This window comes from Delphinapterus leucas, chromosome 3, assembly GCF_059928025.1.
Source record: "Delphinapterus leucas isolate spDelLeu-1000000601 "Yukka" chromosome 3, BTC_Dleu_Yukka2, whole genome shotgun sequence".
Lineage (NCBI taxonomy): Eukaryota > Metazoa > Chordata > Mammalia > Artiodactyla > Monodontidae > Delphinapterus > Delphinapterus leucas.
The window spans coordinates 111,241,741-111,268,526 of NC_143131.1; the positions used below are offsets into that span (position 1 = coordinate 111,241,741).

Consider the following 26,786-nt stretch of genomic DNA (forward strand, 5'->3'; position numbering starts at 1 on the left):
GGGGCATCACTATAGGAAGCTAGCTAGTCTTTTCATTAACAAGCCTCTGAATGTCAGACTCTTTTCTCTAGAGCTGGCTTTCTCAGCTTTGGCATGTTGACATTTGGAGCCAAATAATTCTTTGTTGTCAGAAGCTCTTGTGCAGTGTAGAATGTTCAGCAGTATCACTGAACTCTGCCCACCAGGTGCCAATAGTAACCCCCTTCCCAGAGTTCAAAAAATGTCAATAAACATTGCCAAATGTCTCCTGGGGGGCAAAATCACCTTGTTGAGAACCATTGCTCTAGAGCCATGTGGCTTCTCAAGAGAAGCATTCTAACTCCCTGTTCCAGTTACTGTTACTGCATAACAAACCACCCTAATACTTAGTACATAAACAACAACCATTTTGTTGTGCTTCAAGTCAGGAATTGGGAAAAGGCACGGCTCTTCTCTGCTCCACAGTGTCTGGGGCCTAGGCTGAGATGTCTGGAAGTTGGAACCAGCTGGGACTGAAGAATCCGCTCCCAAGCTGGTTCTTCACTTGGCAGGGATAGTTGGAAGAGGGGGTGCAGCTGGGACTGGAGACCAGAGAGACTATACACGGCCTCTCTAGAACAACAGTCTGGTAGTTGGACCTCTTGTGTGGTAGCTCAGGACTCCAGTGTGAATATTCCAGCCAGCAATATGCAAGCTGCATGGCCTTTTATGGCCTGGCTTTTGATGTCACATAGCATCACTTCCACTATAGTCACAAGCCCGCCCAGATTGGGGGAAGGAGACAGAGACCTACCTCTCAATGGAAGAAGTGTCAAAAAAAATTGCAGCCATGTTTTAAACTCACTGTACTCTGGTACAAGGTGATATGTGCCTGCGGCAGGGTGGGGTATGCAAAGGGGGGGACATTGAGTCCCACTGTTCAGTCTTCAGACTTTGCCCTCATCCCTCTGTTTTCATCCTTGTGGTCATTTGCCTTCTCTCTTGCCAGGATCTCTCCTGTTTAGTGTCTTCAGTCTCTGGTGTGTGGGACAGAGTATGGGGTGGGATCTGGGAGGATTCCAAACATTTGCCCTGGTTCCTTACCCCACCTACTCGGTACCTGACCCCCACTGTCATAATACCTGGTCTCCCCAAGGTCTTAGCTCGCCCAGGGTTCTGAGGGGGAAGTGGCTTGCCTCCTGTCAGTATACCCCTCTGCGGGCCAATCTCTCATCCACCGATGTCTCTTTACCATTCTGTTTGCTCTTGAGGATTTATACCATTTTACTTTTTGACTGGCATTTTAGTAGCACTTCAGGAGAGAAAGGAGATTGAGACACGGTGTGAATAACCTGACATGTTTAACCCAAAGCTTGTTACACTTCTTTTGGATGGATTTATGGTGTCTCTAAATTGTGTCATAATCTTCTCCCCTGTTGAAGCTCTGTCAAGTAGTACAGTGACCACATTTAATGTTTTGCTGATAATTTAGAATCATCTTTATGAACATACATGTTTACCTTGGAATTATTACACTGAGTAGAGCTATCTGTCCCCCTTCATGTTGGGGACTCAGATCACTATGCTAAACTTCCTTAAACCTTTTTTCATGGTCATCTCTGTCTCTGACTACCTCTTGTCCCATTTATTTGTGGCGAGGGTGCCACATTACAGCACATTAACTTCTAATTTACTCCTTTTAAATGGCTACTAAACTAAATGACCATGCCGGGTGTCCCCCCACCAGCCTGCCCCTACCCATTTTCTACCCTTTCCCACACTCCCAGTGTTTGACCTTTGTGGATTGCATCAACCAGGCTCCATGCCCTCATGCTGCCAGTTGGGTTTGGCCAATTGAAGACCCTGCAGGAGATAAGAGAGTGATTTTGGGGTGCATTAGGGTACTTTATCCGTAACCCCCTCACCAGCTCCCTCCCTCGCCAAGCCTCAGGTCAGGTCTGTGTTCTTCTCCCTAAAGCCACCACTCTTCCCAGTAGCCCTCTCCTGTAGCTCTCTCAGGGTCCTAGTAACACTCCCACCTCTTCATCCCTCCAGGCGGTGGTAATTACTCCCCAGTGTTGCCGGCTCCAGGGTGCTTCTCCTTCCCTTATCGGTTTCCTTAATGCTGCTCACCCCCTTGAAAACAGTCCTTCCTTAAGTTCTCCTTGTTACCTGTGCAATGTGCATCTGTTTCTTACTGGGACTCTGCCCATACAGAAACTTCTGATTTACATCTAAAACAAGAATGGTCCCTGCGTGAGCCCTGAGAGATCCTCCTCGGAATGCTGTGTGTGAGCTCTGTGACATCTCTGGGCTACTGGGGCTTTTGAAAATTCACTTCCTAGCTGTTAACTAGAATACATAGTAGAGGGTACTGGATTAGTGACGTCACCATACGGGGAAATGTGACTTACTGGAATGTTTTGAGAAGGACAATAAACATGTAAATAGAAGGAAACCTGGAGAGAGAATTTGTAATGACTTTCAGAAATTATATGACAGGCTGGAAAATATCAACAGTTTCAGAAAAGGATTAAATACCTTCCTGGATAACAGACCCTTGCTGGGTCTTACAGTAAAGTGGATGTTTGGGGGAGATCCAGGCCATGGTGGATGGGATTCCTCAAATGTGACATTAGAGGTCCCTCAGTTAGGACCTGCTGGGCCTCTGTGCTTCTAGGTCAGTAGCTTTTCTGATGGTTTTGCTCTGGGGAGTGCCATGTGCTTGTCTGTCCACTGGCCTGAGGATAAACTGGAGACCAGAGAGGCCCACGGCCTTGTAGCGGCATCACATCTCACGCCCCACAGCAGCCGAGCCGTCCGACGGCCACCTCTGAGATCAGCTTACACGACTCTCCTGCTGAAACACACTCGATTCTCTCACTTCCTCACCCTACTACCCTGTCAGCCCTCCGTTCTGTTGAATTGGTGCACCCGTTTGAAGCACATGTACCTCTAGGGGAAAAGTAGAATCAAGATCTCTTTCTGGCCACCCATTTCCTGAAGCACAAAAAGGAAATGTATCATAAATGCTTCTTAAAGATGACAGGAAGGGGTAGTGCCACTCCAGGTGGCAAGGGCTGCCACTGTGGTATTTCACAGACCGGGAGGTGAGGTGGCACATGGGGGCTAAGGTCCCAGCCAGGGGCAGCCCTCAGGGTCCAGCCTTCCTGACCCACTCCAGCAGACTGTGGACCTTCAGCCCTCCTGGGCAGGAGGAAGAGGCCTGGGAGGCATTACCTCTATTTCACAGGGAGGAGCCCAAAGCCAGGGAAATCGAGAGCTGCAGCTTTGGTGAAGAGACACTCATACCCTGGCTTCCTTATTCATGATTCTTTTACCTTTAAGGATTTTTCTTTTTAATTTGAGGAGTGGGGACTGGGCAGTTGGAGATAGGTTTGTTTGTTTTTAGTGTGGCTACCCTCAAGTGATGTAGCCTTTTTCAGTTCAGCTTATTCTCTCTCTTTCAGCCCAGGCCACTCTGTGTCCTTTAGCCAAGTGAGCCCAACCGAGGCCCCTCAGCATCCCGACCAGCAGAGGTGCAAGAGGCCCATCCTGTTCATTCTTGCTCTGTAAACGCAGTGCAGGAAGGCAGATATGCAGGAACATGGCCAGAGGAGCCAGCCCAGGGCTGGAAAGTGGAGGGCCCTGGAGGGCTGGGGGAGGCTTCTGAGGCCTCTCTGCACTGCTCCTCCCATAGCAGAATGTTCATGGTCCATGCACTTCTGGGAGGGTAGATGGGGCCCAAGTGGGCAGAACACCTGTTTAGTGTGTAAGTCCATGTCCTGTCTTGTCCTTTCCAAGAATTCAGCCATTGCTAGGTTGGCTGCCATTAACCACGTGGAGTGGAAGGAAAATTCTCAAACCAGGCACTTGAGCCAAGCCTGACGTGGTCCTCAGCCAGATGTTGCAAGTTCCTAATCTTGACCCAGAGGCCAGGGAGTTGGGGCATCATCTGGAGCCCAGAGTTGGCTGTTACCCACAAACATAGACACCCTGAGTGGGACCTACACACCCCGCCTTGCCTGAGGTGGGACCAGGGCCCACTTCATTCCCATTACATACCATTACAAGATGATGCAACCAGGTTTCAACAGACACTGCCAGGGAAGAAACACATTACAACAGCATGCTTCAATACTTCCTCTGCCCATGCAGGAGGCTTCATCACATCAACAAAGTCGGACCTCTTCCCACCCCAGTATCTCACCCCACCAAGCTGGAAGTACCTTTTGTCAGGACCATTTATGGCCTTTGAATGGGCCTGCTTTTCGCAAGAAATTAAACCAGTGGCTTTCCATCCTGGCTGCACATTACAGTCATCTAGAATATTAAAAAATACTGATGCCTGGGCCTCACTCTCACCCCAAAGATACTGACTGAATTGATCTGGGTTTTAAAAAAAAAAAAAATTTATTTAAGTCGTTATTGAAAGATAATACACATGCAAAAAGAAGAAGAAGAAAAAGAAAAAAGCACAAACCACAAGTGTAAATCTTGGTGAATTTTGACAAAGTGAATTTACCCTGAGTAATTTGCTTCCAAATCAAGAAGCAACATCACCTGCATCCCCTGGTGCCCCAAAGGGTAACCACCATTCTCATTTCTAATGGTATAAATTAGTTTTGCTTGTTTTCAAGCTTTATATTATATAAATGGAATCATACAGAATATATTCTGGCTTCTTCCGATCCGCATTGTTTTTGTAAGGTTCATCAAAGCTGTTGCTTGTAGTTGTTAGTTAGTTTAGTTAGTTAATATTGTAGTAGTTAGTTTATTCTCATTGCTATAGGGTATTCCACCATGTGGATATTCCTCCATTTATCTATATTTGGGTATCTGGGTTGTTGTTGGCAATTTAGGGTTATTATGACTACTGCTGCTGTGAGCATTCATTGGTGTCTTAGAGCATGTTTGCTTGTATTTCTGTTAAGTCCATACTTGGACATGGAATTGTTGGGCAGGTATGAAAATCAGTATGTTCGGCTTTAGTACCTTATGCCAAATAATTTTCCAAAATGACTGTACCAATTTATACTCCCTCAGGGATGTATGAGAGCTCTGGTTGCTTCACATCTTTGCCAACAATTGGTATTTTCTAACTTTTTCATGTTAGCCATTCTGGTGGGTGTGTGATGATATCACAGTGTGGTTTTAATTTGCATTTCCCTAATGACTAATACAGTTGAGCGCCTTTTCACATGTTTGTTTGCCATTAGTCTTCTCTTTGCACAGTGCCTGTTGAAGGGCTTGGACTTGAGTACTTTTAAGAAGTCCCTTAGGTGGCTCTAGTGTGCAGCCAAGGTTAAAAACCATCGAGCAATACCACAACTTAGCACCTGCTGTTCTGTTTCTCAGTGTCCTGTCTTTGAGCTTAGAGTATTTTGGATCTGAAGGGACCTAATGGACCTGGAGAAAGATAACTGTCACCCGCCGTGCCAAGATGAGCCTACCAGAAAGAAGCAAGAGATTGGAGCTAGAGTTTAGGCAGTTGAGAATCTTTGGGAATGTGGTCTCCACTTCAGAAGAGTTCAGAGAGGGCCTGTGGTGTCCCCGGCTGCCACAGGCATTTCCTGACCACAAAAACGACCCCTTGCTGGTCACCCTGGAGCTCCAGGCAATCATGTGGAGGAAGTGGAGGGGCCCTATGCCAGGTACTTCCCAGTTTCCAGGCCAGCATGAGTGGGACCCAGCTCGTGTGGCATTGTGGTCAGGCTGAGGACAGTGGAGCATGTGTTCCAGGGACCTGGGTGGGGCTGAGGGAGGCCTGCTGTCTGTGGCCTGTCTCCTGGTTCAAAGAGTGGCCTGTGAGCCTGTCCCACATGAGTCCAGGCCTGGCTAGCCCTTGAGTTCTGTGGGTTTCTATAAAGGTTCCAGTTGTTGTCTCCCTCACCTGTAATGGCCTCCTCTTCCTCTGCTCCAGGACCTTCCTTGGTCACCCTACCCCTACTTGACCCCGTACTCCTCTGAACTCCTGCAGCACTTAAGAGTGAGAGCACACGATGTGGCTCCGGATTACACTTCGCCTTCTATTAAGTCCTCATTGCATCATCTGTGCTCATCTCATTCCCTCTCCTGGACCGCAGCCTCATCCCAGGGCTGCTGGGTGCTTCTCTGTGCTCCCCCCACAGTGGGTTAAGTGGCATTTGGTAACTCAGTGATAACATCCTCCAAATTGGAAAGGGAGGTGCAGTAAAAATACGAACCACACACAGAATCCTTCCCTCAGACCGGACTTATGCAGGTGTCAAGCAGCGCTGCCCTGTGCGGGGTCCGTGTTGGCACATGTGCCACTCGTCTGGTAGGCAAGTTGGACTACCAGCAGGGGCTAGGATGCTGGTGCCTGACTGGGTGTGCATAGAGGCCTCTCAAGCAGAGGGGTTTTGCACACCCTGATGGAGTTCACCAGAGTGCCCAGGGCCCGCACCGTGTGCTCCTTGAAAAGAGCAGAGTCCACCTTCTGCTGACTGAAGTCCTGCCAGCTGCCTGACGTGAGATGAGGCGCAAGGAGGCACGTGGGCACAGTTGACATTTTGGACCCTGGTGAGCACAGAGCCAACTCCGGGCTCTTGGTTGTTCCATGTCCCCTGGATTCAGGCCCACCTTGGAAATTGCTCTGGACACAGAGCGCTTCATGTCTGATAGTCCAAGTGCAGATGTTGGGGTTCCCTTGATTGGCCCAAATGGTAGCTTGAACCAACCAGCAACCAGAGTGCTGTCTGTAGCCTGGAAGAACACTCTCCTGGCCGTGTATGAGAGTTCTAGTTGCTTCAGTCCTTGTCAATGACTGGCATTTCCTGTCTTTTTCATATTGGCCATACGAGTCTCTTAAAAAGAGAGACCCCTCTCGTCCCACTGACCCTGCACCCCTGCCTCTCCCCTTTCACTCAGCCCCCTACCCAGCAGTCAAGCCCTTCAGTTCTCTCATACTTGGTCTTCAAACTCTCCTTCTCCCCTGGCTCCTGTAGTGCAGTTGCAGTGTTTGGCATGCTCCCGTCTCCATCATCCCTGTAATGCTTCCCTCCAGCCCCTTCCCCATGGAGTACAGCCATGCTGTTTGCCTTTCATGGCCAAGATTCTGGAAGGAGACATCTCCTCTCTCCTCTTACTTCTCCTCACCTGCTCATTTATTCAGCAAGTATTCATTTTACCCCTGTCTGTGCTGGGCATAGCAGGGTTCAACAGTGAAAAAGACTAGCTGGCCGTGCTCTCATGAAGCTTATAATCGAGTAGGGAAGACAGACATACATCGTTAACAAGTGTTTATGTAGGGGCTGCCACAGCCCAACAGCACAGGCCAGCTCTTCTCTGCCCTCACGCACCTGCAAATGTCTGCTCGTCTTTTGGGGCTCAGCTCACATGCCACCTCATCTGTGCTGCCTTCCCCATGCTGCACCTGTAGACAGTGTGGCCCGCTGGGCCCACAGCAGCCTTGGGTATAACTGTTTCCCACAGAGGTTGAAATCCGAGGGCAGAGACCAGACCACACTCACCTTGGAGCCCCCTGCCTGGCACAGAGCCCAGTGCATTGGAGGTGCTCAGTAGATGAATGCAGGTCCCTGCCAAGACTGAGCCAAAGTGTGTGAACATCTCCAGAGCCTGAGAATCCACATCTTTCTTCTCCCTCTGTTTTAATAGCCTTTTCTTTCTTCTTATCATTATAAAAGTAATTTGGGTTTGGTCACAATCATGTGCAGTTACTTAACAATACTGAACTTTACATTTATAAGTGGTTATGAATGTAAATTTTATGTTACGTGTATTTTACAACAATTTTTAAAAAACATAGTGCAAAGATTAAGTACAAAAAAGGAGGAAAAGGTCCATATTATCAAGAAATAAAGGACAAAGGATTTGATTCAGGCAAAATTGTATTTAAAAAATAAGTAGTTTGGATTAGGGAAATGCAAATCAAAACCACTAGAGGGGCTTCCCTGGTGGCGCAGTGGTTAAGAATCCACCTGCCAAGGCAGGGGACACGGGTTCAAGCCCTGGTCTGGGAAGATACCACATGCTGTAGAGCAACTAAGCCCATGTGCCACAACTACTGAGCCTGTGCTCTAGAGCCCGTGAGCCACTACTACTGAGCCCGCGTGCCACAACTACTGAAGCCTATGCGCCTAGAGCCTGAGCTCTGCAACAAGAGAAGCCACTGCAATGAGAAGCCCGCGCACCGCAATAAAGAGTAGCCTTGCTCACTGTAGCTAGAGAAAGCCCGTGCACAGCAACGAAGACCCAATGCAGCCAAAAATAAATTTAAAAAAAGAAAAAAAACCCACAGTGAGATACCACTTCGCACCCTTTAGAATGGCGATTATTAAAAAAAAGAAAAGAAAAATAACAAGTGTTGGTGAAGATGTGGAGAAATTAGAACCCCTGTGCCCTGCTGGTAAGAGTGTAAAATGGTACAGCCACTGTGGAAAACAGCATGGCAGTTCCTCAAAAAATTAAAAATAAACTTACAATATAATCCAGCACTTCTACCTCTGGCTATATATCCAAAAGAACTGAAAGCAGTGTCTCAAAGAGATATTTGTATACCCATATTCATATCAGCATTATTCACGATAGCCAAAAGGTGGAAACAATCCAAGTGTCAAGTGTCCATTGACAGATGAATGGATAAGCAAAATGTGGTATACACACACAATGGAATATTATTCAGCCTTAAAAAAGAATGAAATTCTGCCACATGCTACAACATGGATGAACCTTGAAAACCATTATGCTAAGAAGTGAAATAAGCCAGACACAAAAGGGCAAATATTGTACGATTCCAGTTATATGAGGTACCTAGAATAGTCAAATTCATAGAGACGGAAAGGAGAAGGGTGGTTGCCAACCACTGGCAGTAAGAGAGAATGACGAATTAGTTTACTGGGTTTGGAGTTTATGTTGAGAATGATGAAAAAAGTCTGGGGCTGGATGGTAGTGATGGCTGCACCACAATGTAGGTGTACTTAATACCATTGAATTGCACACTTAAAAATGATTAAAATGTTAAATTTTATGTATATTTTGCCATAAAAAAGTAATTTGTGTATATTACAGACATTTTAGAAACTATTGATAAGCACAAAAGGGAAAAATTCAAATCATTTCATAATCTTACCAGCTAGAGAAAGCCCGCTGTTAAAATTTCAGTATGTGTCTTCCATTCCCTTCTTGTTCTCTCTCTCTTAAAACAAAAGTGTGTGTGTGTGTGTCTGTGTGTCTGTGTGTATCTATCTTTGGAGACCACACTGGACCTACAGAAAGTCTCCTCACGTCTATCTCTCGACTGTTCCCATTGATACTGCTTCCTTCCCTCCAGCCATTCAAAACAAGGCTATCCCTGTTCTGGACATCAATCCTTTGAACAATTTCTCACACCTAATTTCACTGCCCTGTACCTCTAGGGTTACACTGCTCTGAAAATGCCCATTCCTTCCGTATGTCTGAAAATATGGTACAGAGCAGGCTCAGTAATATGTTGCAAGGGGTTGGAGAGAACAGTGAGTGCCCCTCCCACTTTCTCAGGTACTGCACATCTTAGATACGTCCATCTGAGCATGTCAGCTCCCTTGGATGATGCAGTTGTTGTGGTTCCTGCAAAGGTTACTGACAGCTAAAACCCTAAGCCTGTTGGTCAAGGCTGCCCTTGGCCCAGGTCCCCATGCCCTGCCTTGGTGTCCTTACTTCTTGGACCTGGTGCTGGACCTCACATTATCCCTGTTGATTCTTACTCCTAGATTCAGCTTCTGCAGCCAGTCAAGAGCCTGTGGCCTCATGCCCTGATGAGCAGATCTACCCTCTCCACTCTGAGGGAGCTTGGAGAAGAGTGAAGGCCCCATAGGCTCTACCCCTGCTGGGCTCTGGGAGGAGCAGCCTCTTCCTCTCTTCTTCCCTTGAGAAGTGGGCCTCCCTCTTTACCCCAGGCACCACTCTGCCCTGCACAGCAGTGAGTCAGCAGGAATGAGCCAAGCTATCAGAGATGAGGGTGCCCTCCACCACGTGGGTTCTGTGGGCTGAGGAGGCTGCCATCAGGCCTGGCCCGCCTTGTAGAAGTGCCCCCAGGCCCCTACATTTGTTACCACACATTTGGGCAAACTCCTTCCCCAGCTTTGCCACCTGGTCCAGGAGCCAGGGCATAGCCAGCGTCATTGGCAGTGAGAGGTGAAGCAAGAGGCCACAGCCACTCAGGTGACTAAAGTTCATGTCTGTGCCCAGCCTTCATTTGTTTCCAAATCCAGCCACAGACGTGAGACCCTTCTCTCTTGCCTCTGAGGCCTCCACGGAAGGGTTTATTTAAGGTTTTAACCAGAACCTTTATAGCCCAGCCCTGAGAAGATTATCTTTTTACTGCAACTTTGATTAATGATTGATCAAAAAGTGATACTAGAAACACTGAAGAACAAATTTGCCCTAGAGATTACAAAGGTCTACATCTGCCAGGCTTGGGGACCTGACCACCTGCTCCAAGGTCAAACCAGGGTAAGAGTGCATCGGAAGACCCACCCCACACACAGTCAGTCTCTCTCTCACACACACACAGGGGAAAATACAGATGTAAATGTCCTTAAATCCTTTTTGGAATTAGCAGGGACAGAGCAAAAGGACATAAGGGGCCTTAATAGAATTTTTCTTTCTTTTGTTTCTATTAATGCGTATTACAAATTAGCATCTTAAAGGGAAATTTGGAGTGTGAGGAAGAGAGGGGGTTGTGTGAGGACCATGACCTGGGCTTCCTGCAGACCTCCAGCCCCAAAGAGCTGACATCTGAAATGTGTTCAACACCAGGCAGGGAAGGGGGAACAAAGTTTCACAAGCACTTGTGGGAAGAGCCTTGGGGAGTGATTGGGCTGTGCTCAGCTGTGCTCTGGCTGTTTTGATGGTCACTGAGGCTGAGTCCTAGTGGGGTCCACAGGCCACATCAGAATCAAAGGGCCCAAATCTACCACCTCAGAGACTGGGGAGCCAGGAATCTGCATTTTAACAACCTCCCCTACCTGGGGTTCAGCCGGTCCCAACCCTCTGTGAGCCCCAGGGAGCAGGGTACTGGCTGGAACACTTTTTTCTTGCCCCTCAGCTCCTCTGGTGCCCTGGGGCATGATGAGTGGAGAGCTGGCAGAACAGCTTCTAAATGGAAACTGGAAAATGAAACTGGAAATCACAGCCTCACAACCCAAAGAGCTGGGGTTTCTTTTCCACAGGGAGAGTCCCTGAGGGAGAAAGAAGCAGAAGAGGGGAGAGAAGCATGTTTAGTGAAGGCAGCAAGGTGTTCCTTAAGGAGCCTAGCAGTGGGCACACTGATGCAGGGTTGCGACGGCAGCCTGCAAGGTGGGCAGTGCCAGCAAGGATGGCCACAGCGCTGCACCCACTTCCCCAAGGCTGGCTGGCTGCTGTCAGCTCTGGAGGGCTTCCTCTCCAGCAAAAGCTAATTTCACGCTTTATGCTGAATAGCTATTTTCAGAGGTACTTTAGGAAGGGCTCTGGCTCTCGGTTAATCTGAAAATGTTTAATTCTGAAAACACTTCTCAGAATTGAACGTTTCATACCAGCGTTTCATCCCAGCAGCTTCGTGCCCCGCTGGCTACCTTCACCCACCTTGCCCCTCTGGGGCTCTCCCACATGCACACGTAGGACTTTGATGAGGAATGGAGGTGCTTGAGTTTAGCTGAGGATCAAAGATCAAACACGCTAATCTGCCCTCCCCGCTGGTCTCCTACACCACACACACCTGAGTTTGTGCTCACCCAGGCACAAACACTAAAAGCTGCTGCCGCCAAAGCACCGCTTGAGGCAACTTTGAAGACACTTAGCAGAGCAGCTTTCATGGAAGCAGATTTCCTGAACGGACAGGAATGCGGGGGAGAGGAGGGCAGTGGGATAGGGGCCAAGCACTGTCCCTACCTGCTAACTCCACACCATCCTGGCTTCCCCAGCCCCCAATCCCACACACTCCTTCTTTGGTTAGTACCCTGAAGGGGTATCCTCTCAAAGCACGCTGTGTTTTCCAGCTATTCGTGTAATTATTTGCCTCACGTCTGTGTCCCTCACTGGAACTAAACTCCTCAAGACCTGAAACATGGTCTGTGTTATTTACTGCTGTATCTTTGATGCTTTGAATAGTGCCTGACTCTTGGTAGGGGCACAAAAAAATGTATGTTCCATGAGTGAGGGTAGCCTGAAATGCCCCGTAGAAAGACAGCACTCCAGCCAGGGATACGCACTGGCATATCTCAGTGTCCAGACCCCACCCCAGGCCCTCAGAGTGCCTTTAGCTGAGGATGCGGTGGACAGATAGACGCCCCAGCTCTGCTGCCTGCAGTCCCCAGACCTTTGCCCATGGAATGCTTTAACTGCTCCATGTGTACAGGCAAAGGCTTAGCAGGAGGAGGTGGGAGGTGTGGCGTTCTTCTGTCACTCACCCTCCATGGCCCTGGCTTTGCCCCCCTTACCTGACAGATGGGCTCACATAGCCTCTTCCCAGGAGGCCAGGACACCTGTCTCCCTGGGCTACCCAGAAAAGAAAGGCCACTTTATAATATTTTTTATTCTTATTTTTTTATTTTTGGCCACACAACATGCAGGATCTTAGTTCCCCGACCAGGAATCGAACCTGCGCTCCCTGCAGTGGAAGCGCAGAGTCGTAACCACTGGACCGCCAGGGAAGTCCCAAGAAAGGCCACTTTTAGCCTGTGGGTCAGGAGGAGACAAGCTGGGGCTGGGTGCGGGGAAGAGGGGGAGGTGTGAGTGATTAAAAAAAAGAGGGGGGCAGAAGAAGGATGCCAGTGAATGGTCCTCCGGGAGGAGATGTGGACATGGGAAGCAGCCCTCATGTCAGGCCCCACACCTTTTATTCTTCTCAGCCTCACTTTCTCATCCATAAATAGGATTTGTTCTTGTGTATATGCCTTGAGGGGCAATATAACAAAGATAATAGGGCAGACTTTGGAATTGGGCTATCTGGGATAAAATCTCAGCTCTGCCTTTACAGACTCGTAATTGACCTTGTGTCAATTACTGAATCTGTCTTTGCCTCATTTTTCTCTTCTGTCAAGTGGGAACAATTATAGTGGATTCTATGAGCTAATTCATGTTCCTGACACCTGGTGAGGGCTCAGTCATTGTTAAGCTATGATTACCTTAGCAAGGCTTGTGAGGATCCAACAAGATGGCAGATATGAGCACAGTTCCCAGACTCGAAGATGCTGTACGAATATGAGGAAAGAGGGGAGTATTATTTTGGAAATATTGAAGGCACAGCTTCCCTCCCACATTTGTCTGGGGTGGGGCAACAGTTTTACTTATTTAATGTTAAGCTAGAAGATGCACCAAAGGAAGGTGAGAAACTGAAACCGCCAACCGTTTGAGCTGTAGGCTGCACTGAAACAGTGTGGCCGGTGCAAATGTTAAGGGCCTGGGCAAGGCCCACTTCCTCCCTGCGTGCCATGGGTCTTCCTCATATCAGCAGCTTCCCAAGGCTACAGGAAGTGGGTCCAGGAACACTTGAGGGTGTGTGCAGGGAGGCTTGGGCCGGAGGTCGGCAGCTGCTGGGGAGAGAACAGAAGCCTTTCAGGTCCTTGGTGGGTCCTGGGGCCGCCTGTGCAGTAGCCCCTGCCCTCTCGCAGGGGCGGGAGAGGCCTGCCCAGGACGGGTGTGTAGCCGACTCCCCGCCAAGCCTCTTCTCTCTTGAGGTTGCAAGCCACTGTACAAAAGGCATCCAGCCCGAGAGAGGCAGGCTGGAGAGGAGAGCCGAATCTTTTCTCAAAGGAAGTGCAGTTGTGGTTTTGAGACGTTCACTTCACATCTGTGGTTGGCGTTTCCCAGAGTTCTCAGAGGTGAATGCAGGGTCAGCCCGATGTCGCCAAATAAGGTTCACCAGTGACCTTAGCAACAGGCTTCGCTGCCCATTGGCTGCCACTGCTGCTGCCAGCCAATGCGGCCTCTGCGGGCCGGCGCTGAAGCTGGGCTGAAGCTTCCTCATGTGCAGGGATCCAGCTGCTCCCTGTCAGGAATCACTGCCCTTTAAGGCAGCCACAGATAGGTAGAGAGCTCTGGGCAAAGGTGCGAGGGTGGCAGGACTGCCTGGGTGCCCACGTTTCAGAGTCGACCAGGCCAGCACTCCACTGAGTCTTCACACAGCACCGACCTGCACCGTCAGCTTGATGGCCTGCTCCCAGCTTGCCAAGATGAGTTGTTCCCTACCACTCCCACCTTGTCCTAGCTGTCAACCTTGGAACTCCATAGCTCCTATTTCATAGTTCTGTTCATTCCTCCTTTGTGCCAGGCACTCTGCTAAGCTCCTTCTACACATAATCTCTTTTAACTCTCTCAATAACCCTGTAAGTGAATTAGCCGCATTTTACAGATGAGGAAACTGAGGCTAAAGAAGGTAACCGGCCCAGTGTTGCACCAGTAAGTAGGGAAGCCACAATTTAAACCCAATTTAAACAAATCCAGATCCTACACTATTAACTGTTGTACTATATTGCCAGTTCCTCAGTGTCTGTGTGTCTCAGTGTCTTCATCTGTGGCATGGGATGATAACACCTACCTCATGGGTTTGGGGTGTGGATTATGTGGAGTGACTTACGTGCAGGAACCTAGTGCAGAGCGGCGGCTTGTCCAGTGGCACAGCTTGGCACCTGTAGGCTTGGTGCCTGATAGGTGTGTTCCACAGGCATCCTGCACGTCCCTCTCGCATGGAGTGTGCTGCTGAAACATTGAGGTTTGTGGACCGGACTTCTCTGTGGCCCTCATGTTTGCTTTCCACTTCCTCATTCTCAGCCTCCTCCCACTCTCACCCAACTACATCACCGAAGTAGGGAGGCTGGAGAGGAGCCTGCTGCGAGAGGCCCCGGCCTGTGAGTGCCAGAGGGGACAGGATGGCTGGGCTGGAGGGGACAAGTTTGGAGCACCGAATGTAGGCCAGTCAGACTGCAAGGGCAGGCATCCCTCTTTTCCTCTATCCCAGATACAGCACTGCTTCCCTGAGAAACATTTTCAGAATTGAAAAAATACGTAAGTGATCTGGTAAAGATGAAAATACATGTACCCTGTAACCCAGCAGCCCCACTCCTCAGAATCTGCTCTAACCAAAGTCTCACTCATGTGCACCACAATATTCATAAATAAATGGTGCAGTATTCCTGCAGTGAACATGAATGAACTACTGCGACCTGTAATACTGTAACATTGGATAATAATACTGTAATAGTACTGTGACTCTCATCAACATAACGTTAAATGAAACTGCAGAAGAATACACACAGTATAATTCCTTTCATGAAAAGTTTAACAACTGGCAAAACTGAACTGTATTGTTTAAGGATATATGCCGAGGAGGTAAAACTATAAAAAGCACAGAAATTATTATCACAAAAGTCAATTTAGGGGACTTCCCCGGTAGCGCAGTGGTTAAGAATCCACCTGCCAATGCAGGGGACGCGGGTTCAAGCCCTTGTCCCCTGAGGAGCCTTGGAAGGAATGGAAGGTCCGGGAAGATCCCACATGCCGCAGAGCAACTAAGCCCGAGTGCCACAACTACTGAGCCCGCGTGCTGCAATTACTGAAGCCCGTGCTCGGCAACAAGAGAAGCCACCACAATGAGAAGCCCACACACCACAACGAAGAGTAACCCCCGCCCTCTGCGACTAGAGAAAGCCTGCGCGCAGCAGTGAAGACCCAACGCAGCCAAAAAAAAAAAAAAAAAAAGTCAGTTTAGTCATGAGCACAGGGGAGGGTTGGGGTTGTGATAAGGAGGGGCATAGGGGTCTTTGAGGGTGTTGGCATTGTTTTATCTCTTAACCTGGTGGTGGTTATATAGATATTTGCTTTCTATTTTATACTTATTAAACTGAACATATGCTTTGTGCATTTTTCTGCATAATCATTGTTTTGCAAAAAAAAAAGTGTACGTGTCATTTCCAGCACTGAACAGTGCAGTGAGTGGACAGGACGGCAGAATGAGCTCTACCCCACATGAGGCTTTTGGAACAGCATTCAGGAGTTTCCACACTGTTTGCTGAACCACAACTTTTACTGCAGGTGAGGAGCCTTGGAAGGAATGGAAGATAAAAGCCATTATGCAGTTTAGAATTGAAGGATATCCTTTGACATATCACTGTAGCTGGGGATGATGAACCAGTACTTGTGGAAACAGGGACCGGATCACACCATGGTCAAGACCTGGCTGGACTTGAGGGGATCTGAAGGGGCAGAAGGACACATGCAAAGACCGTACCTGGGACCCAGCCTGCTTGGTCCCCATAGAGAGTTAATTCAGCTGGAGTTCCCATCCCAGGATCCCCTCTTCAGGGATGTGTGTATTTGTTGATTGTCTGCCGTATGACTGACCCCTTCAGAATACTGAAAGAAAATGGCCTTCAGCAGTGGCTGAGACAGGGCCTTTTCGGATGCACAATAAGGAGTCTAAGGCTACAGGATGAGGCCTTCCTGACTCTGCCTCCTAGGGTGCTGGCATTTCTAAGCTGGCAAGCTTGTTTTATTCATCCTTACTTCCCTAGCCTGGAGTAGGCCATGAATGACAGTTAATAAATGTTTGTGTGTGAGCCAATGTGTAGAATATATGCTGTAGAGAGTAAGGCCTCATCAGGTCCCAGAGAGGCAGCCTACCAGACACCCTGCTTCTCTGGTCCATCTCCAGACACCCTGTTTCTCTGGTCCATCTCCAGACATCCCAGCCAGCTACAGCAGACTTCCTCAGGAGGTGCCCAGGGCTCTGGCCCAATGGCAGCCTGTCAGGTGTTAAAGATAACCCTCCTTTTTCTTCTCCGAGTTAAACATCACCAGTTTCCACAACCATTTGTCTTATAGATCCAGTATTCTGGTTATCCAGTCTGGAGAGGCAATAAGAGGATCCAGACATGGTCTGAACAGGCAGAACCATGGAGGCAGATGGCAAATTTGGGTTTGTGTGCTTTGACCGTCAGTGTATTCAAGCTGTGATGGTGACAGCTGCTGGCATGGCCTCTGACATGGTAGGAAGGTTCAGGGTCACTGCTGAGCGCCTTTCTTTCTTTCTTTGGTGTTCTCATGGGCTTTATGTAGACACTTTTTTGATGTAAAACCCCAAGCTGTAGTCCTTGTCACAGTGTTGTATTTCTCCTCAACTCTCCTGGAGACTCCCTGAGAGCTGGCTAGAAGTAAGCACTCCATAGGTATTAGCTCCTTTTATTTACTTTATTGTTTTCTTTATTTGAATGAACAATCATGAATTCAGTGTCATTTATTGAGCATATACTATATGTCAGGCACTGCTAGGTGCTGGAATATAGCAGTGAACAGAATAGGCTTGTCCCTGCCCCCAGAGCTCCCAGACACTCTGGGAAGACTTGTTGATTGAATGGTTGAACTCATTATGATCCACACCACCACCATCAGACATTCAGACATTCACTGGGTGCTCTCTGTGTGTTCAGCTCAGAATATATCCTCTCTGCCTTCCAGTGCTGGAATGTGGGAGTTGTTGAGAAAGATACCACTGTGGGAGTGAAAAAACACTGGACTTGAAATCTCTAGAGATCAAGTCCTAGCTCTGCCAGAAACCCACTGTGTGACCATGGGTGAGTTGGCTTGACCTCTCTGAGCCTCAGTTATCTTGTCAGTGAAATGAGAATAACAATACATCCCTCAGAGGCAAAAGAGGATCAAATAGGGTCACTACACTGCACAACTCCAGGGGGGTGCCATTCAAATTTTAGTCTCTGCAGCTGCTGGTGGCCTAGGATTAAATGAGACCACTTTTGCTGTGCGACCTGAAGTTAACAGTCAATAAACGATAGCTATTGTTATGTACAAGTTAGAGGGAAGCAGGGTTCACTGCAGGCCAGCAGGCTGCATAGGATTTGGCCAGGCTTTGTTCTTCAAGGAAGGGCAGGGCTCTGAGAAGTACAGACTGTGATGCAGGCAAGTGCCAGGAGCTAGCGACTCCCAGGGCCGGTCTGGGAGAAATGAGGCTGGTGAGGGAGGTGGTAAGGAGAAGCTACTGGAAGCGGAGCATGGAGCAGGGATGGATGAGACTAAGACGAATACTTTAATTATTGAGCTGCAGAGAATCCTAGAGAGCATCTTGTCCAGCATCCAGTCTCACCGGGCCAGCAGAGGCCAGGGAGGGAAAGTAGTTGAGTCTCCGAGATCCTGCAGCAAGGGCCAGGGTCAGGACTCCTGCCTGTGCAGAACCCAGCTCAAATGACTCTTCTGGCCCAGTTTATGGTTCCACAAAAGGAAGTCCCTGGCACTTTTCACATATATATATATATATATAAAATTTTTTCTAAATATAAAAGTACTTATAGGTCATTGTAGAGCATTTTAAAGTTATACAAATATAAAGAAGAAAATTTAATCACCTATAGTCCTACCAAAGCTACCACCATTAGTATTCTGATGCATTTCTTCCAGTAGGTATCCCACATATAAAATTATATATTATATATTCATTTGATTGGAATTGTATTGTGTATAGTTTCATGTTCCACCTTTTCCCTGTAAAATCGTGAGTATTTTATGAGAAGGAGGGACTGTTTTTTATGCAAAAGAAACTCTAGAAAATTTTTTTTCTTAGGGGAAAGAAAAGGTGCAAAGCCCCAGTCTGCGGGTGGTTGGGAGGACATCCTGCGGGCTGCAGGGTGGCTCTGTCTCACATCCGGTCTGAACTCTGAAGCAGTGGCTCAGAGAAAGACAAACCCTTCTCTCCTCTCCTGGCCAGGGTGCAGCCTCCTGCCTGTGGGCAAGGCAGAGTTGATGAGTCTGCACTCACCCTCCCTTCCCTGACACAGGATGTATGATCATCCACTCCATACAGAAGTCTGTGGGGCTGTGATCGTTATTGCTCATTAATAACAACAGCATCTCAGTCTGTGTAGCACAGCATTTTCTCATGCATTATCTGACCTGAGACTCACACACACTGTGAGGCAGGTAAGACAAAAGCTGTTACACCTTTTCTGGATGAAGAAGCAGGCTCCAAGTGGTTTAGTGCCTTATTTGAGGCCACACAGCTAGTAAGTGGCAAAGCAGGGATTTTATGAAGATCTGGCTGACATCCACTTTAGTGATTTTTTTCCTCTAAACCTTTTTCTCTCTAGTCCTAGGTTTTCCTAAGCCAAACTGAATTCCCTTAGTGAGGCCAAAGACAGAGAGCTTTGAGCATTATGGGTGTGTGGAAAGGACACAGAATGCCACCCTGGGAGTCCTAAGGCAAGTCCTGCTGGCTCTGGCTGGATATGCTGGGTAGCCTGACCTCAGGGCAGCTCTTCCTGGACAGCTCAGAGCCAGAACCTCTGGAGCTTTGGGGAATAGGTTCAAGGAGGCAGCTGTTTCCTGTAGGCACATCCAGCAGAGGCACTATTCTTCGGCATCCTTCTTGACCCACCCAAGTCACGGAGGCCCATTCCCTGCGCAGGGCTCCAGAGTCACAGTGTCTCCCAGGACAGAGTCGGCTCTTTCACAGAGTGACTGTGGGACTCTGTGAGACTGACTCTAACCAGGGGATTCTGAGCAGTTACATCCTTCAGGTGGTATCCCAGTATTGCTGCTATAACAAATTCTCATAAATTAAGTGGCTTAAAACAACACAAATTTATCATCTTACAAGGTCTCTAGGTCAGAAGTCCAAAATGGGTCTTAACTGAATTAAACTCAAGGTGTCAGCAGGCTGCGTTCCCTTCTGGGGACTCAGTAGAGAATCTGCTTCTTCGCCCATGCTAGCTTTTAGAGACCACCTGCATTCCTTGCCTTGTAGCCCTTTCCTCCATCTTCAAAGCCAGCAATGGCTGGTCAAGTCTTTCACATAATGCTGCCTCCCTGATTCTGACTCTTCTGTCTCCTTCTTCATTTAAGGACCCTTGCGATTACATTGGACCCATCCAGATAATCCAGAATAATCTCTTTATTTTAAAGTGAGCTAATTAGCAACCTCATTCGCCATTGCCATGTCACAGATTCCATGCATTAGGATGTGGACATCTTTATGCCACCATGGACCATTATTCTGCCTACTCCTCTGGGTTCTCCAAGGGCTCCATTCTCAGGCATAGAAAGCAGGCCGGGCCAGACCACAGTCAGGATGTGCCCACCCTTATTAGGAGAGGTCCTTTATGCCTAGGTCCCCTCCCACCTGTTATGCTCCTCACTCAGCTCAACCTGTCCTGGATTCCTCTTTTCCCATGCTCTGCGCCCAGTCTTGGGTGGAGATGGGCTAGGCAGGAAGCGCCAGCACGTGTGGACATGGAGGAGGGGGGATGCAAGGCTGGATGCAGCAGGGCTCTGGGAAGCCCTGGGGGCTGAGCACCTCCCACCCAAAGACCGTAGGGCTTCCAAGGACTGGGGCCTCTGAGAACTAAGGCACTGAATTCTAAGGGAAGCTCCAGGCCTGGAGGGGCAGGCAGCCAGATACTGAAGCCCCTCCACCTCAGCATCCCTGGCTGCCCTTGACAGCCAGAGGTCACCTGGCCCCTTTCCTCAGTGTGACTGCCTGTCTGCCTTTACTCATTCCCTTTCCCCACTCCTTTCCTGGGCCTCAGGCTGGAACTTTGTGGGAGCCTGTGGAAGCAGTGGGCCCTGCAGAGCCTCTGTCCCTGAGCTGCCTGCTGAGGTCCCCAGGGATATAAGACCCAGTAGGAGGGCCAGTGGGTAGTGCAGAGAAGGAGGGGCTGGACAAGGCCTTTGGTCCTCCAAGTAGGGGGACCAACTCACCCCAGTTTGCCCAGGACTCTCTCAGTTCTAGCAATGAAAATTCCCACATCCCAGGAAACTCATCTGTCCTGAGCAAACTGGGACAGTTGGTATCCTGCCTCCAAGGCCCTTTGCCCCTCCTAATCTACTATAGATTACCTTGTCAGCCTGGATGGCTAGCCCTTTGGACTCTTGGATGCCAACCTCTGCACGGTATCTGGGAGCAGAGAGATCTGGGGGCTGGGGAAGGGCCCCAAGCGAGTGCCAGGGAAGTATAGACCTCTGCTTGCAGTGTTCCTGGACCCATGCCTGTATCTGCATGGGACAGAGCTCCTAAATATATGCACAGGGGGGTGAAGAATTGTGTTTGTACCCGATTTCTAAACATTTAATAGCATGATTACTTTTGGGTGGTGTATTGCAGGTGGCTTTAATTAATGTTTCTATTTACTCATCTGTATTTCTTACTCTGTACAATTAAACCATGTTCCTTTTACTTGTGTACATTTTTAATAAAAGAAAGTAATTAATGACTCAGACTTCCATCTCCAGCAGTCCTGCTGAGGGACGCAGATGGGTTGTGCTGCCATGTCGTGGGACACAGTGGCTCTTGTTCTGGGCTGGTTGGTCATGGCCCATTCTGCCCAAGGCTCTACTGCAGGGTCAGAGCTAGTTACCACTCTGTGCCTTCCCTGTCTCTCAGCCTTCTCCCTGCACCCCAGGGTCCAGCCTGGATTGTCCCCCAAGGAAGGACTCAGAAAAGCCAGGTGGACAGTGGGTAGAGAAGGTGAGCAGATGCTAACTGCAGGGCTTTGCTGACCCAGCATTTTGCAAGAGATGTTCTCAAGTGCCAATCCTGCCTGAGCAGGATCTCCTTCTGTGAGAATGTGGAGGAGATGAGCTGCTTGCCTCTGAGGAGCTTCCAGTCTGGTTGGAGAGGTTGGGCATGTGGGGAGTAGCAGACAGGAAGGGGACAGGCACTGGCTGGTGAGGTTTTGCCTGTGTGAGCAGTCAGATACGGGTGGGCCCCAGGACTGCATTGCATGTGTCTCAGTCTGGCCAGAGACCAAAACTGGGGTCCTCCCGAGTGTCCTGAGGCAGGCCCCCAAAGTGGGGGCAGATGGTCTCCTAGGAGGAGAACTCTGGCTGCTTGCCAGTGCCCGACAGAAGGGTGGTGATGAACTGTTCTCAGACGCTGTTTGGAGTCTTAGAAGTTTGGACACCCTTCAGACCCTTCTCTGCCACACCCCACCCCACACACCTAGGAGCTCAGCCCTCACCCTGGCAAGCCCAGAAGGAGCACCGGAAGGGGAGCCCTGAGTCCCCAGCAGAGGCAACCACCCTTCACCTCCCACAGGCAAGGGCAGCAGCCCTCACCCCAGTTCACCATCGCAGTCATATGGGCAACGTGAAAGGACTTCTTGACTTTTTCTCAGTTTTAAGGAAAGTAATTGCTATTCTGCCCTAATGACTCCCTCCCTCCCTGTTCACCCCAGATCCCTAAACACCAGCTCCACACAACCGAACAACTTGCTCGTTCCATGAAGTCAGCTTTCTCAGAGAAACCTGGCACACGATTCCCCCTACCCCCACCCCAGGGCTCATGTGGCCTGGGCTGCTTACTTTGCTCCTGAACTATGATCCCTAGCGTACCCCTTCACCTGTCTGAGCAAAGGTGTGGCTGAATATTTTTAACTGCTGTGGAAGAACTCACTGCACCTGCCCTAATCCCGGCAGATTCAGGATGGGCAGCGTGAGGGAGAAGTTGATAGTAGAGCCAGACACCCCGTATCCACCTGGATGGTAAGGAAAAAGGGATGGCAGAGACGTAGAAGGACCCAGGCCAATCCAAGGCATATGGCCGGGAATGAAAGTGAGAGCCACCCTTGCTTCCTCTCAGCAGAGTCTGGAGGGTGGGGGAGGCCTTCCCTGAAGGAAACCTGCCAGTGAGTCTGAGAGCCCACCTGATGTAAGGCAGCAACCAGCCAGCTGCCAGGGGCGCTGGGTTTTCTCAGGGACCAGGAAGCCAGGATTAGACTCAAAACAGGCAGAGGGTGGCTCCAGCCTTGTGGCTGTGAGTTAGCACGCACCCCTGATGGGCTTGGCTCATACAGTTACCCAGAGTCCAGATCTCTGAGGATCCCAGGACTCAGCAAAGGGTCTGATTTAAAGCAGGAGAACGAGAGAGACCCCGTTGCCTTGCTCAGACAGAAACGCAGCTGAAAAAGTCCTTTTTGATCCCTAGAGCTGAGATAAAGCCTAGCAGGCCAGAGTCCCCTGGAGCTGGGAGCTGGTTCACAAACGGACATGTGTGGCTGAGGTGCCCCCTACATTGAAGCCAAGTTACCGGCCTGTCTGTGTTCCACCCCCTGGGGGCCCCACCCAGCGAACTGCAGGTGGCCTCTAGGGCATTTGCATCGCCTCCCTTTAGGATCAAGTCAAAACTCACCTCACCGGGGCCCTGGGGCCTGTAGCCGCGGAGCCATGTTGCCTGGGGTGAGGGCAGGGAGCTGAAGGGAGGGGTCCCACACAGTGTCCAGAGCAGCTGCAGCTTTTACTACCTTCCCTCTGTGTCCCCAAATGCTTTTTCGGCATGAGGTGCTAGCTGCCCCAGGCAAGCTCTTCCAAACTTCTTCCCCAGGCCTCAGTTTCCTCCCCTGTGGGCAACCTGACATCGTGGAAACAGCCTGGGTTCTGGGCACAGACAGATGTGGGTTGGAATCCAGGCCCCATACTGATTAACTGAATCATCCTGGACAAGCACCTTGCGCTGGTTGAGCTTTGGTTTCCGTGTCTGTGAACAGGGGCTGTGGTGGGGTGACAGTGCCATGGTGCATACAGGGTGCTTGGCACAGTGCCTGATGCAAAGTGAGCACTCAAGGCTGTGTTGTCTTTATCCAGCTGGACTGTGAGGTCCTTTTCAGTTCTGCTCCTTTCTGAGCTCGTGAAGCTGGATGAGGGATGGTGTGGTGGGTGAATGTCTGTCTCTCCCCTTGTACTCAGCCCCCATGTCCTTGCCTCATTGCCTCCGGTATCTCCCCAATTGAAATTAAACCCAACACAGACTCCATAGGCCTGCCTCACCGTTGAGCCTGCAGAAGTGGGGGGTTCTTCTACAACTACCCACCCCTAGGAAGTCAGCAGAAATGGGTCTCTTGGGAGCTGCCTGGAGCTAGGAAAACCATGTAGCCAACCAGCTATGCCCTTGTGCTGCCTTAGACTTGGACTCACAAGTGAGCCCTGGCTGACAAAGACAAGTCTTATTCTGCCCAGTACTTTGACTCCTGGAAAAGGAAGTACATGAGCTCCTCATTCACCCTCCAAGCCTCTGCCCCCGTGACTGCTGGCACAAGTGGGGAAAGGTTAGTGCAGAGTTCTGATGAATTTCAAACATTCTCATGATGGGAGGGTTAGCTGTGCCCAGATTAAGAAAGGGCATTACGTCTGACAGACAAAAAGCTTCCTGGGTGCTCCAACAGGGCTGCTGAGGAATCCTGTACCCCGCTAATACAAGGATTTTTGGATGTGTGCAAATCATGTGAAAGAAGACCCAATGGTCCCAGAGAATGACAGCCTGGGTATGACCCGGCCCCACCAGCCTGGGGGCGTCACTTGCAGAGGAAAGGACTTCACCTCCAACGAGGCCCAAGACTTTTTCCAAGACTTCAGTTCTGTCTTTGGCAGTCCCCACCCAAGACTTGCAGAGAGATCTGAGGATGCGCTTATCTTGCACACAGTGCACTGAGAGATGCTGAATACTGATACATCAAGAAGGGATGGTTTGCATGTCTTCCCTAAAGGTCTTCTGCCACCATGAGCCTTTGTATGGGAAGCTAGCATATTAGCCTCTAGCTTCCTTCCTATTGCCAAGTAAGCTGAATGAGTAACAGCCCAATTAAAGTGACACCTTTGGAGTAAGGCAAGGGAACTCCCATTACTAACCAGAAATGCCCTTGAACATCTATAGACTTGGCAGGGCAGGAGTTCTAGCTGGTATGCCTGAGCCCCACGTTGCCGGTTTACCCCATTGTAAAGTGGTCCTTCATGACAATGATGTTATCACAACCCCAGCGAAACAGGTCTTTCGATGAACTCCTAGTCCCTCAGCCAAGAGCTTCTACCATTAGCACTTAAACTGAAATTCTTGGGAGTGAGCCACAAAAGCATTGGCAGATTCTTCGAATGAATTTATTATGCCCAAATCTGACACAGATTATACTGATGTTGCTCCATTTCAGTCACTGTTTGGCTAATGAGTTAGTATCAGCTACCATCCTTAGGTGAGCATTTGGACTTTACTGTTACTCTTGTCAGGCATGGGCTGAGGTCCATGGTGGGGTGTGGTGAGACAGCTCACCATCCTGGAAAATCTGGCTCCATCCCACACTACTCCTTCATGTCTGGTCCTTAGGATTCAGCTCCCTTGTGATGGGGAGGGGTAGGTTTTTGGGCTCCCTCCCTGGACATTCCAAGGAGTTGGTTCCAATTGTTTTGGATGCCTAGGGTAAGAAGAGTTAGAGACCAGGACTCCATCTTGGCTCTAGAGATTAGGACCTCACTGATGGAATTCCTCTCCCATTTTGGTAACTTACAAGTGATGAACTTTGCATATTAGAACTTGAGAGATTTTCACACCTGCCTGGGACTTCAACACATCCACTGCCTACTCTGTCAGGGAATACGTCAAAGGACGGGAGAAGTCAGCAGCAGTCCCCGCTGTTTGCTCTGGGTTGCATCCCTTCCTCCCCACCCCTCCTGGGTCTACTCTACCTGGCTTCACACCACTCCCAACCATCCTTAGCTGGAAAAGCCATGCACTAGAAGACCTTGCCAAGCCCCCAGTTAGAAGCCATAGGAGGCTAGCCTCCGCATCCTATTTTCCTCAGTAAGGGCGGGGCCCTGCAAGAGCTGGGAATAGTCATCTTATCCCTCCCCTTTGGCCCCCAGATGATGCTAACTCTTGAAAAATCCAGGTGGATCTTCTGATGGACAGTGCTTGAGACTGGTCTATCCAGGCATCCACAAACAGAATGTCTACCCAGCAGGAGGGCCACCTGCCGTTCAGGGAACAATACTTCCCAAGCTATGCAGAGAAAGTCAGACTGAACTTCGCCCATTTTCCAGTTTTTTCATTATTTTCTCACTCAGCCTTCTCTCTCCCACACTCCTTCCAGATGGCTAGGCCCTACAAGGGGGTTTCTGGGACCAAGAATATGGAAGATGTGTCCACACGGCTTGGTTTCCCTGAGTGACCCCTTCACTGCCATGGCCTCATTCCCTAGACGATGCTAGTGATGCCTGCTAGCTCCCCTTGGCTAGCCTGCCTACTGCTTTGGGTGCTGTTTAGCCCCAGGGCCAGACTGTGGAGGGAAATGAGAAAAGCCTACTTCCAGATCTCTGCCTCTCAGACACTGTGACTTGGTTCTTATCTGAGACCCTTCATTGCCAATATATCAGTGATTCCCAATCTGTGGTTTTCAGAAACACTGTTCTGATCAAAGATATCCCTTCACAGAGATGCTGTGAATCTCTATTAGCCCAGCCAGAACCCTGAAAAGATGTGGAAGAAGGAAGCCTGCTTCATGTAAGGTCAGCCACGGTTTTCCTAACACATTTGTTTCACAGCACACTGCAGGCTGGTATTCAGCACCAGTTATTATTGGCTGTCAAAATAGTAAAATACTTTTGAACAGTCAGGTAAATTAGCCTCAAGCCCCTGTCCCCAGTGTCCTCCAACCACCCCAGGCCCTCCCCCTCAAATCTGCTCCCAATCCAGTATCGACTTGTACCGTCCAATATGGTAGCCACTGGCCACATATGGCTTTTAAAATTTTAATAAATAAAATTCCAGGGACTTCCCTGGTGGTCCAGTGGTTAGGACTCCACACTCCCACTGCAGGGGGGCACAGGTTCCATTCCTGATCAGGAGACTTAAGATCCCGCATGCCTCGTGGCGCAGACAAAAAAAAAAAAAAAAGAATTAAAAAATCCAGTTCCTCCATTGCACTGGCCACATTTCAAGTGTTCGGTTAGCACATGTAGGTATGCCGCTGCCTACTGCAGTGAACACTGCAGAGAGAGAACATTCCTGTCACTGCAGCAAATGGACAGCAAGTACTGCTTGGCGGCACAGTAGGTCGCGGGAA

General features: G+C 49.4%; 1 pseudogene across 1 annotated transcript in view; it reads left to right on the forward strand.

The window, feature by feature from the left end:
- Positions 1–26,620, forward strand: part of LOC149749640 (uncharacterized) — a 75,024-nt pseudogene extending 48,404 nt beyond the window's left edge. The window contains exon 5 of the transcript XR_016392559.1: positions 531–26,620. The product of XR_016392559.1 is annotated as an uncharacterized LOC149749640 (transcript). The remainder of the gene's footprint in view (positions 1–530) is intronic.
- The last annotated feature ends 166 nt before the right edge of the window (positions 26,621–26,786 follow it).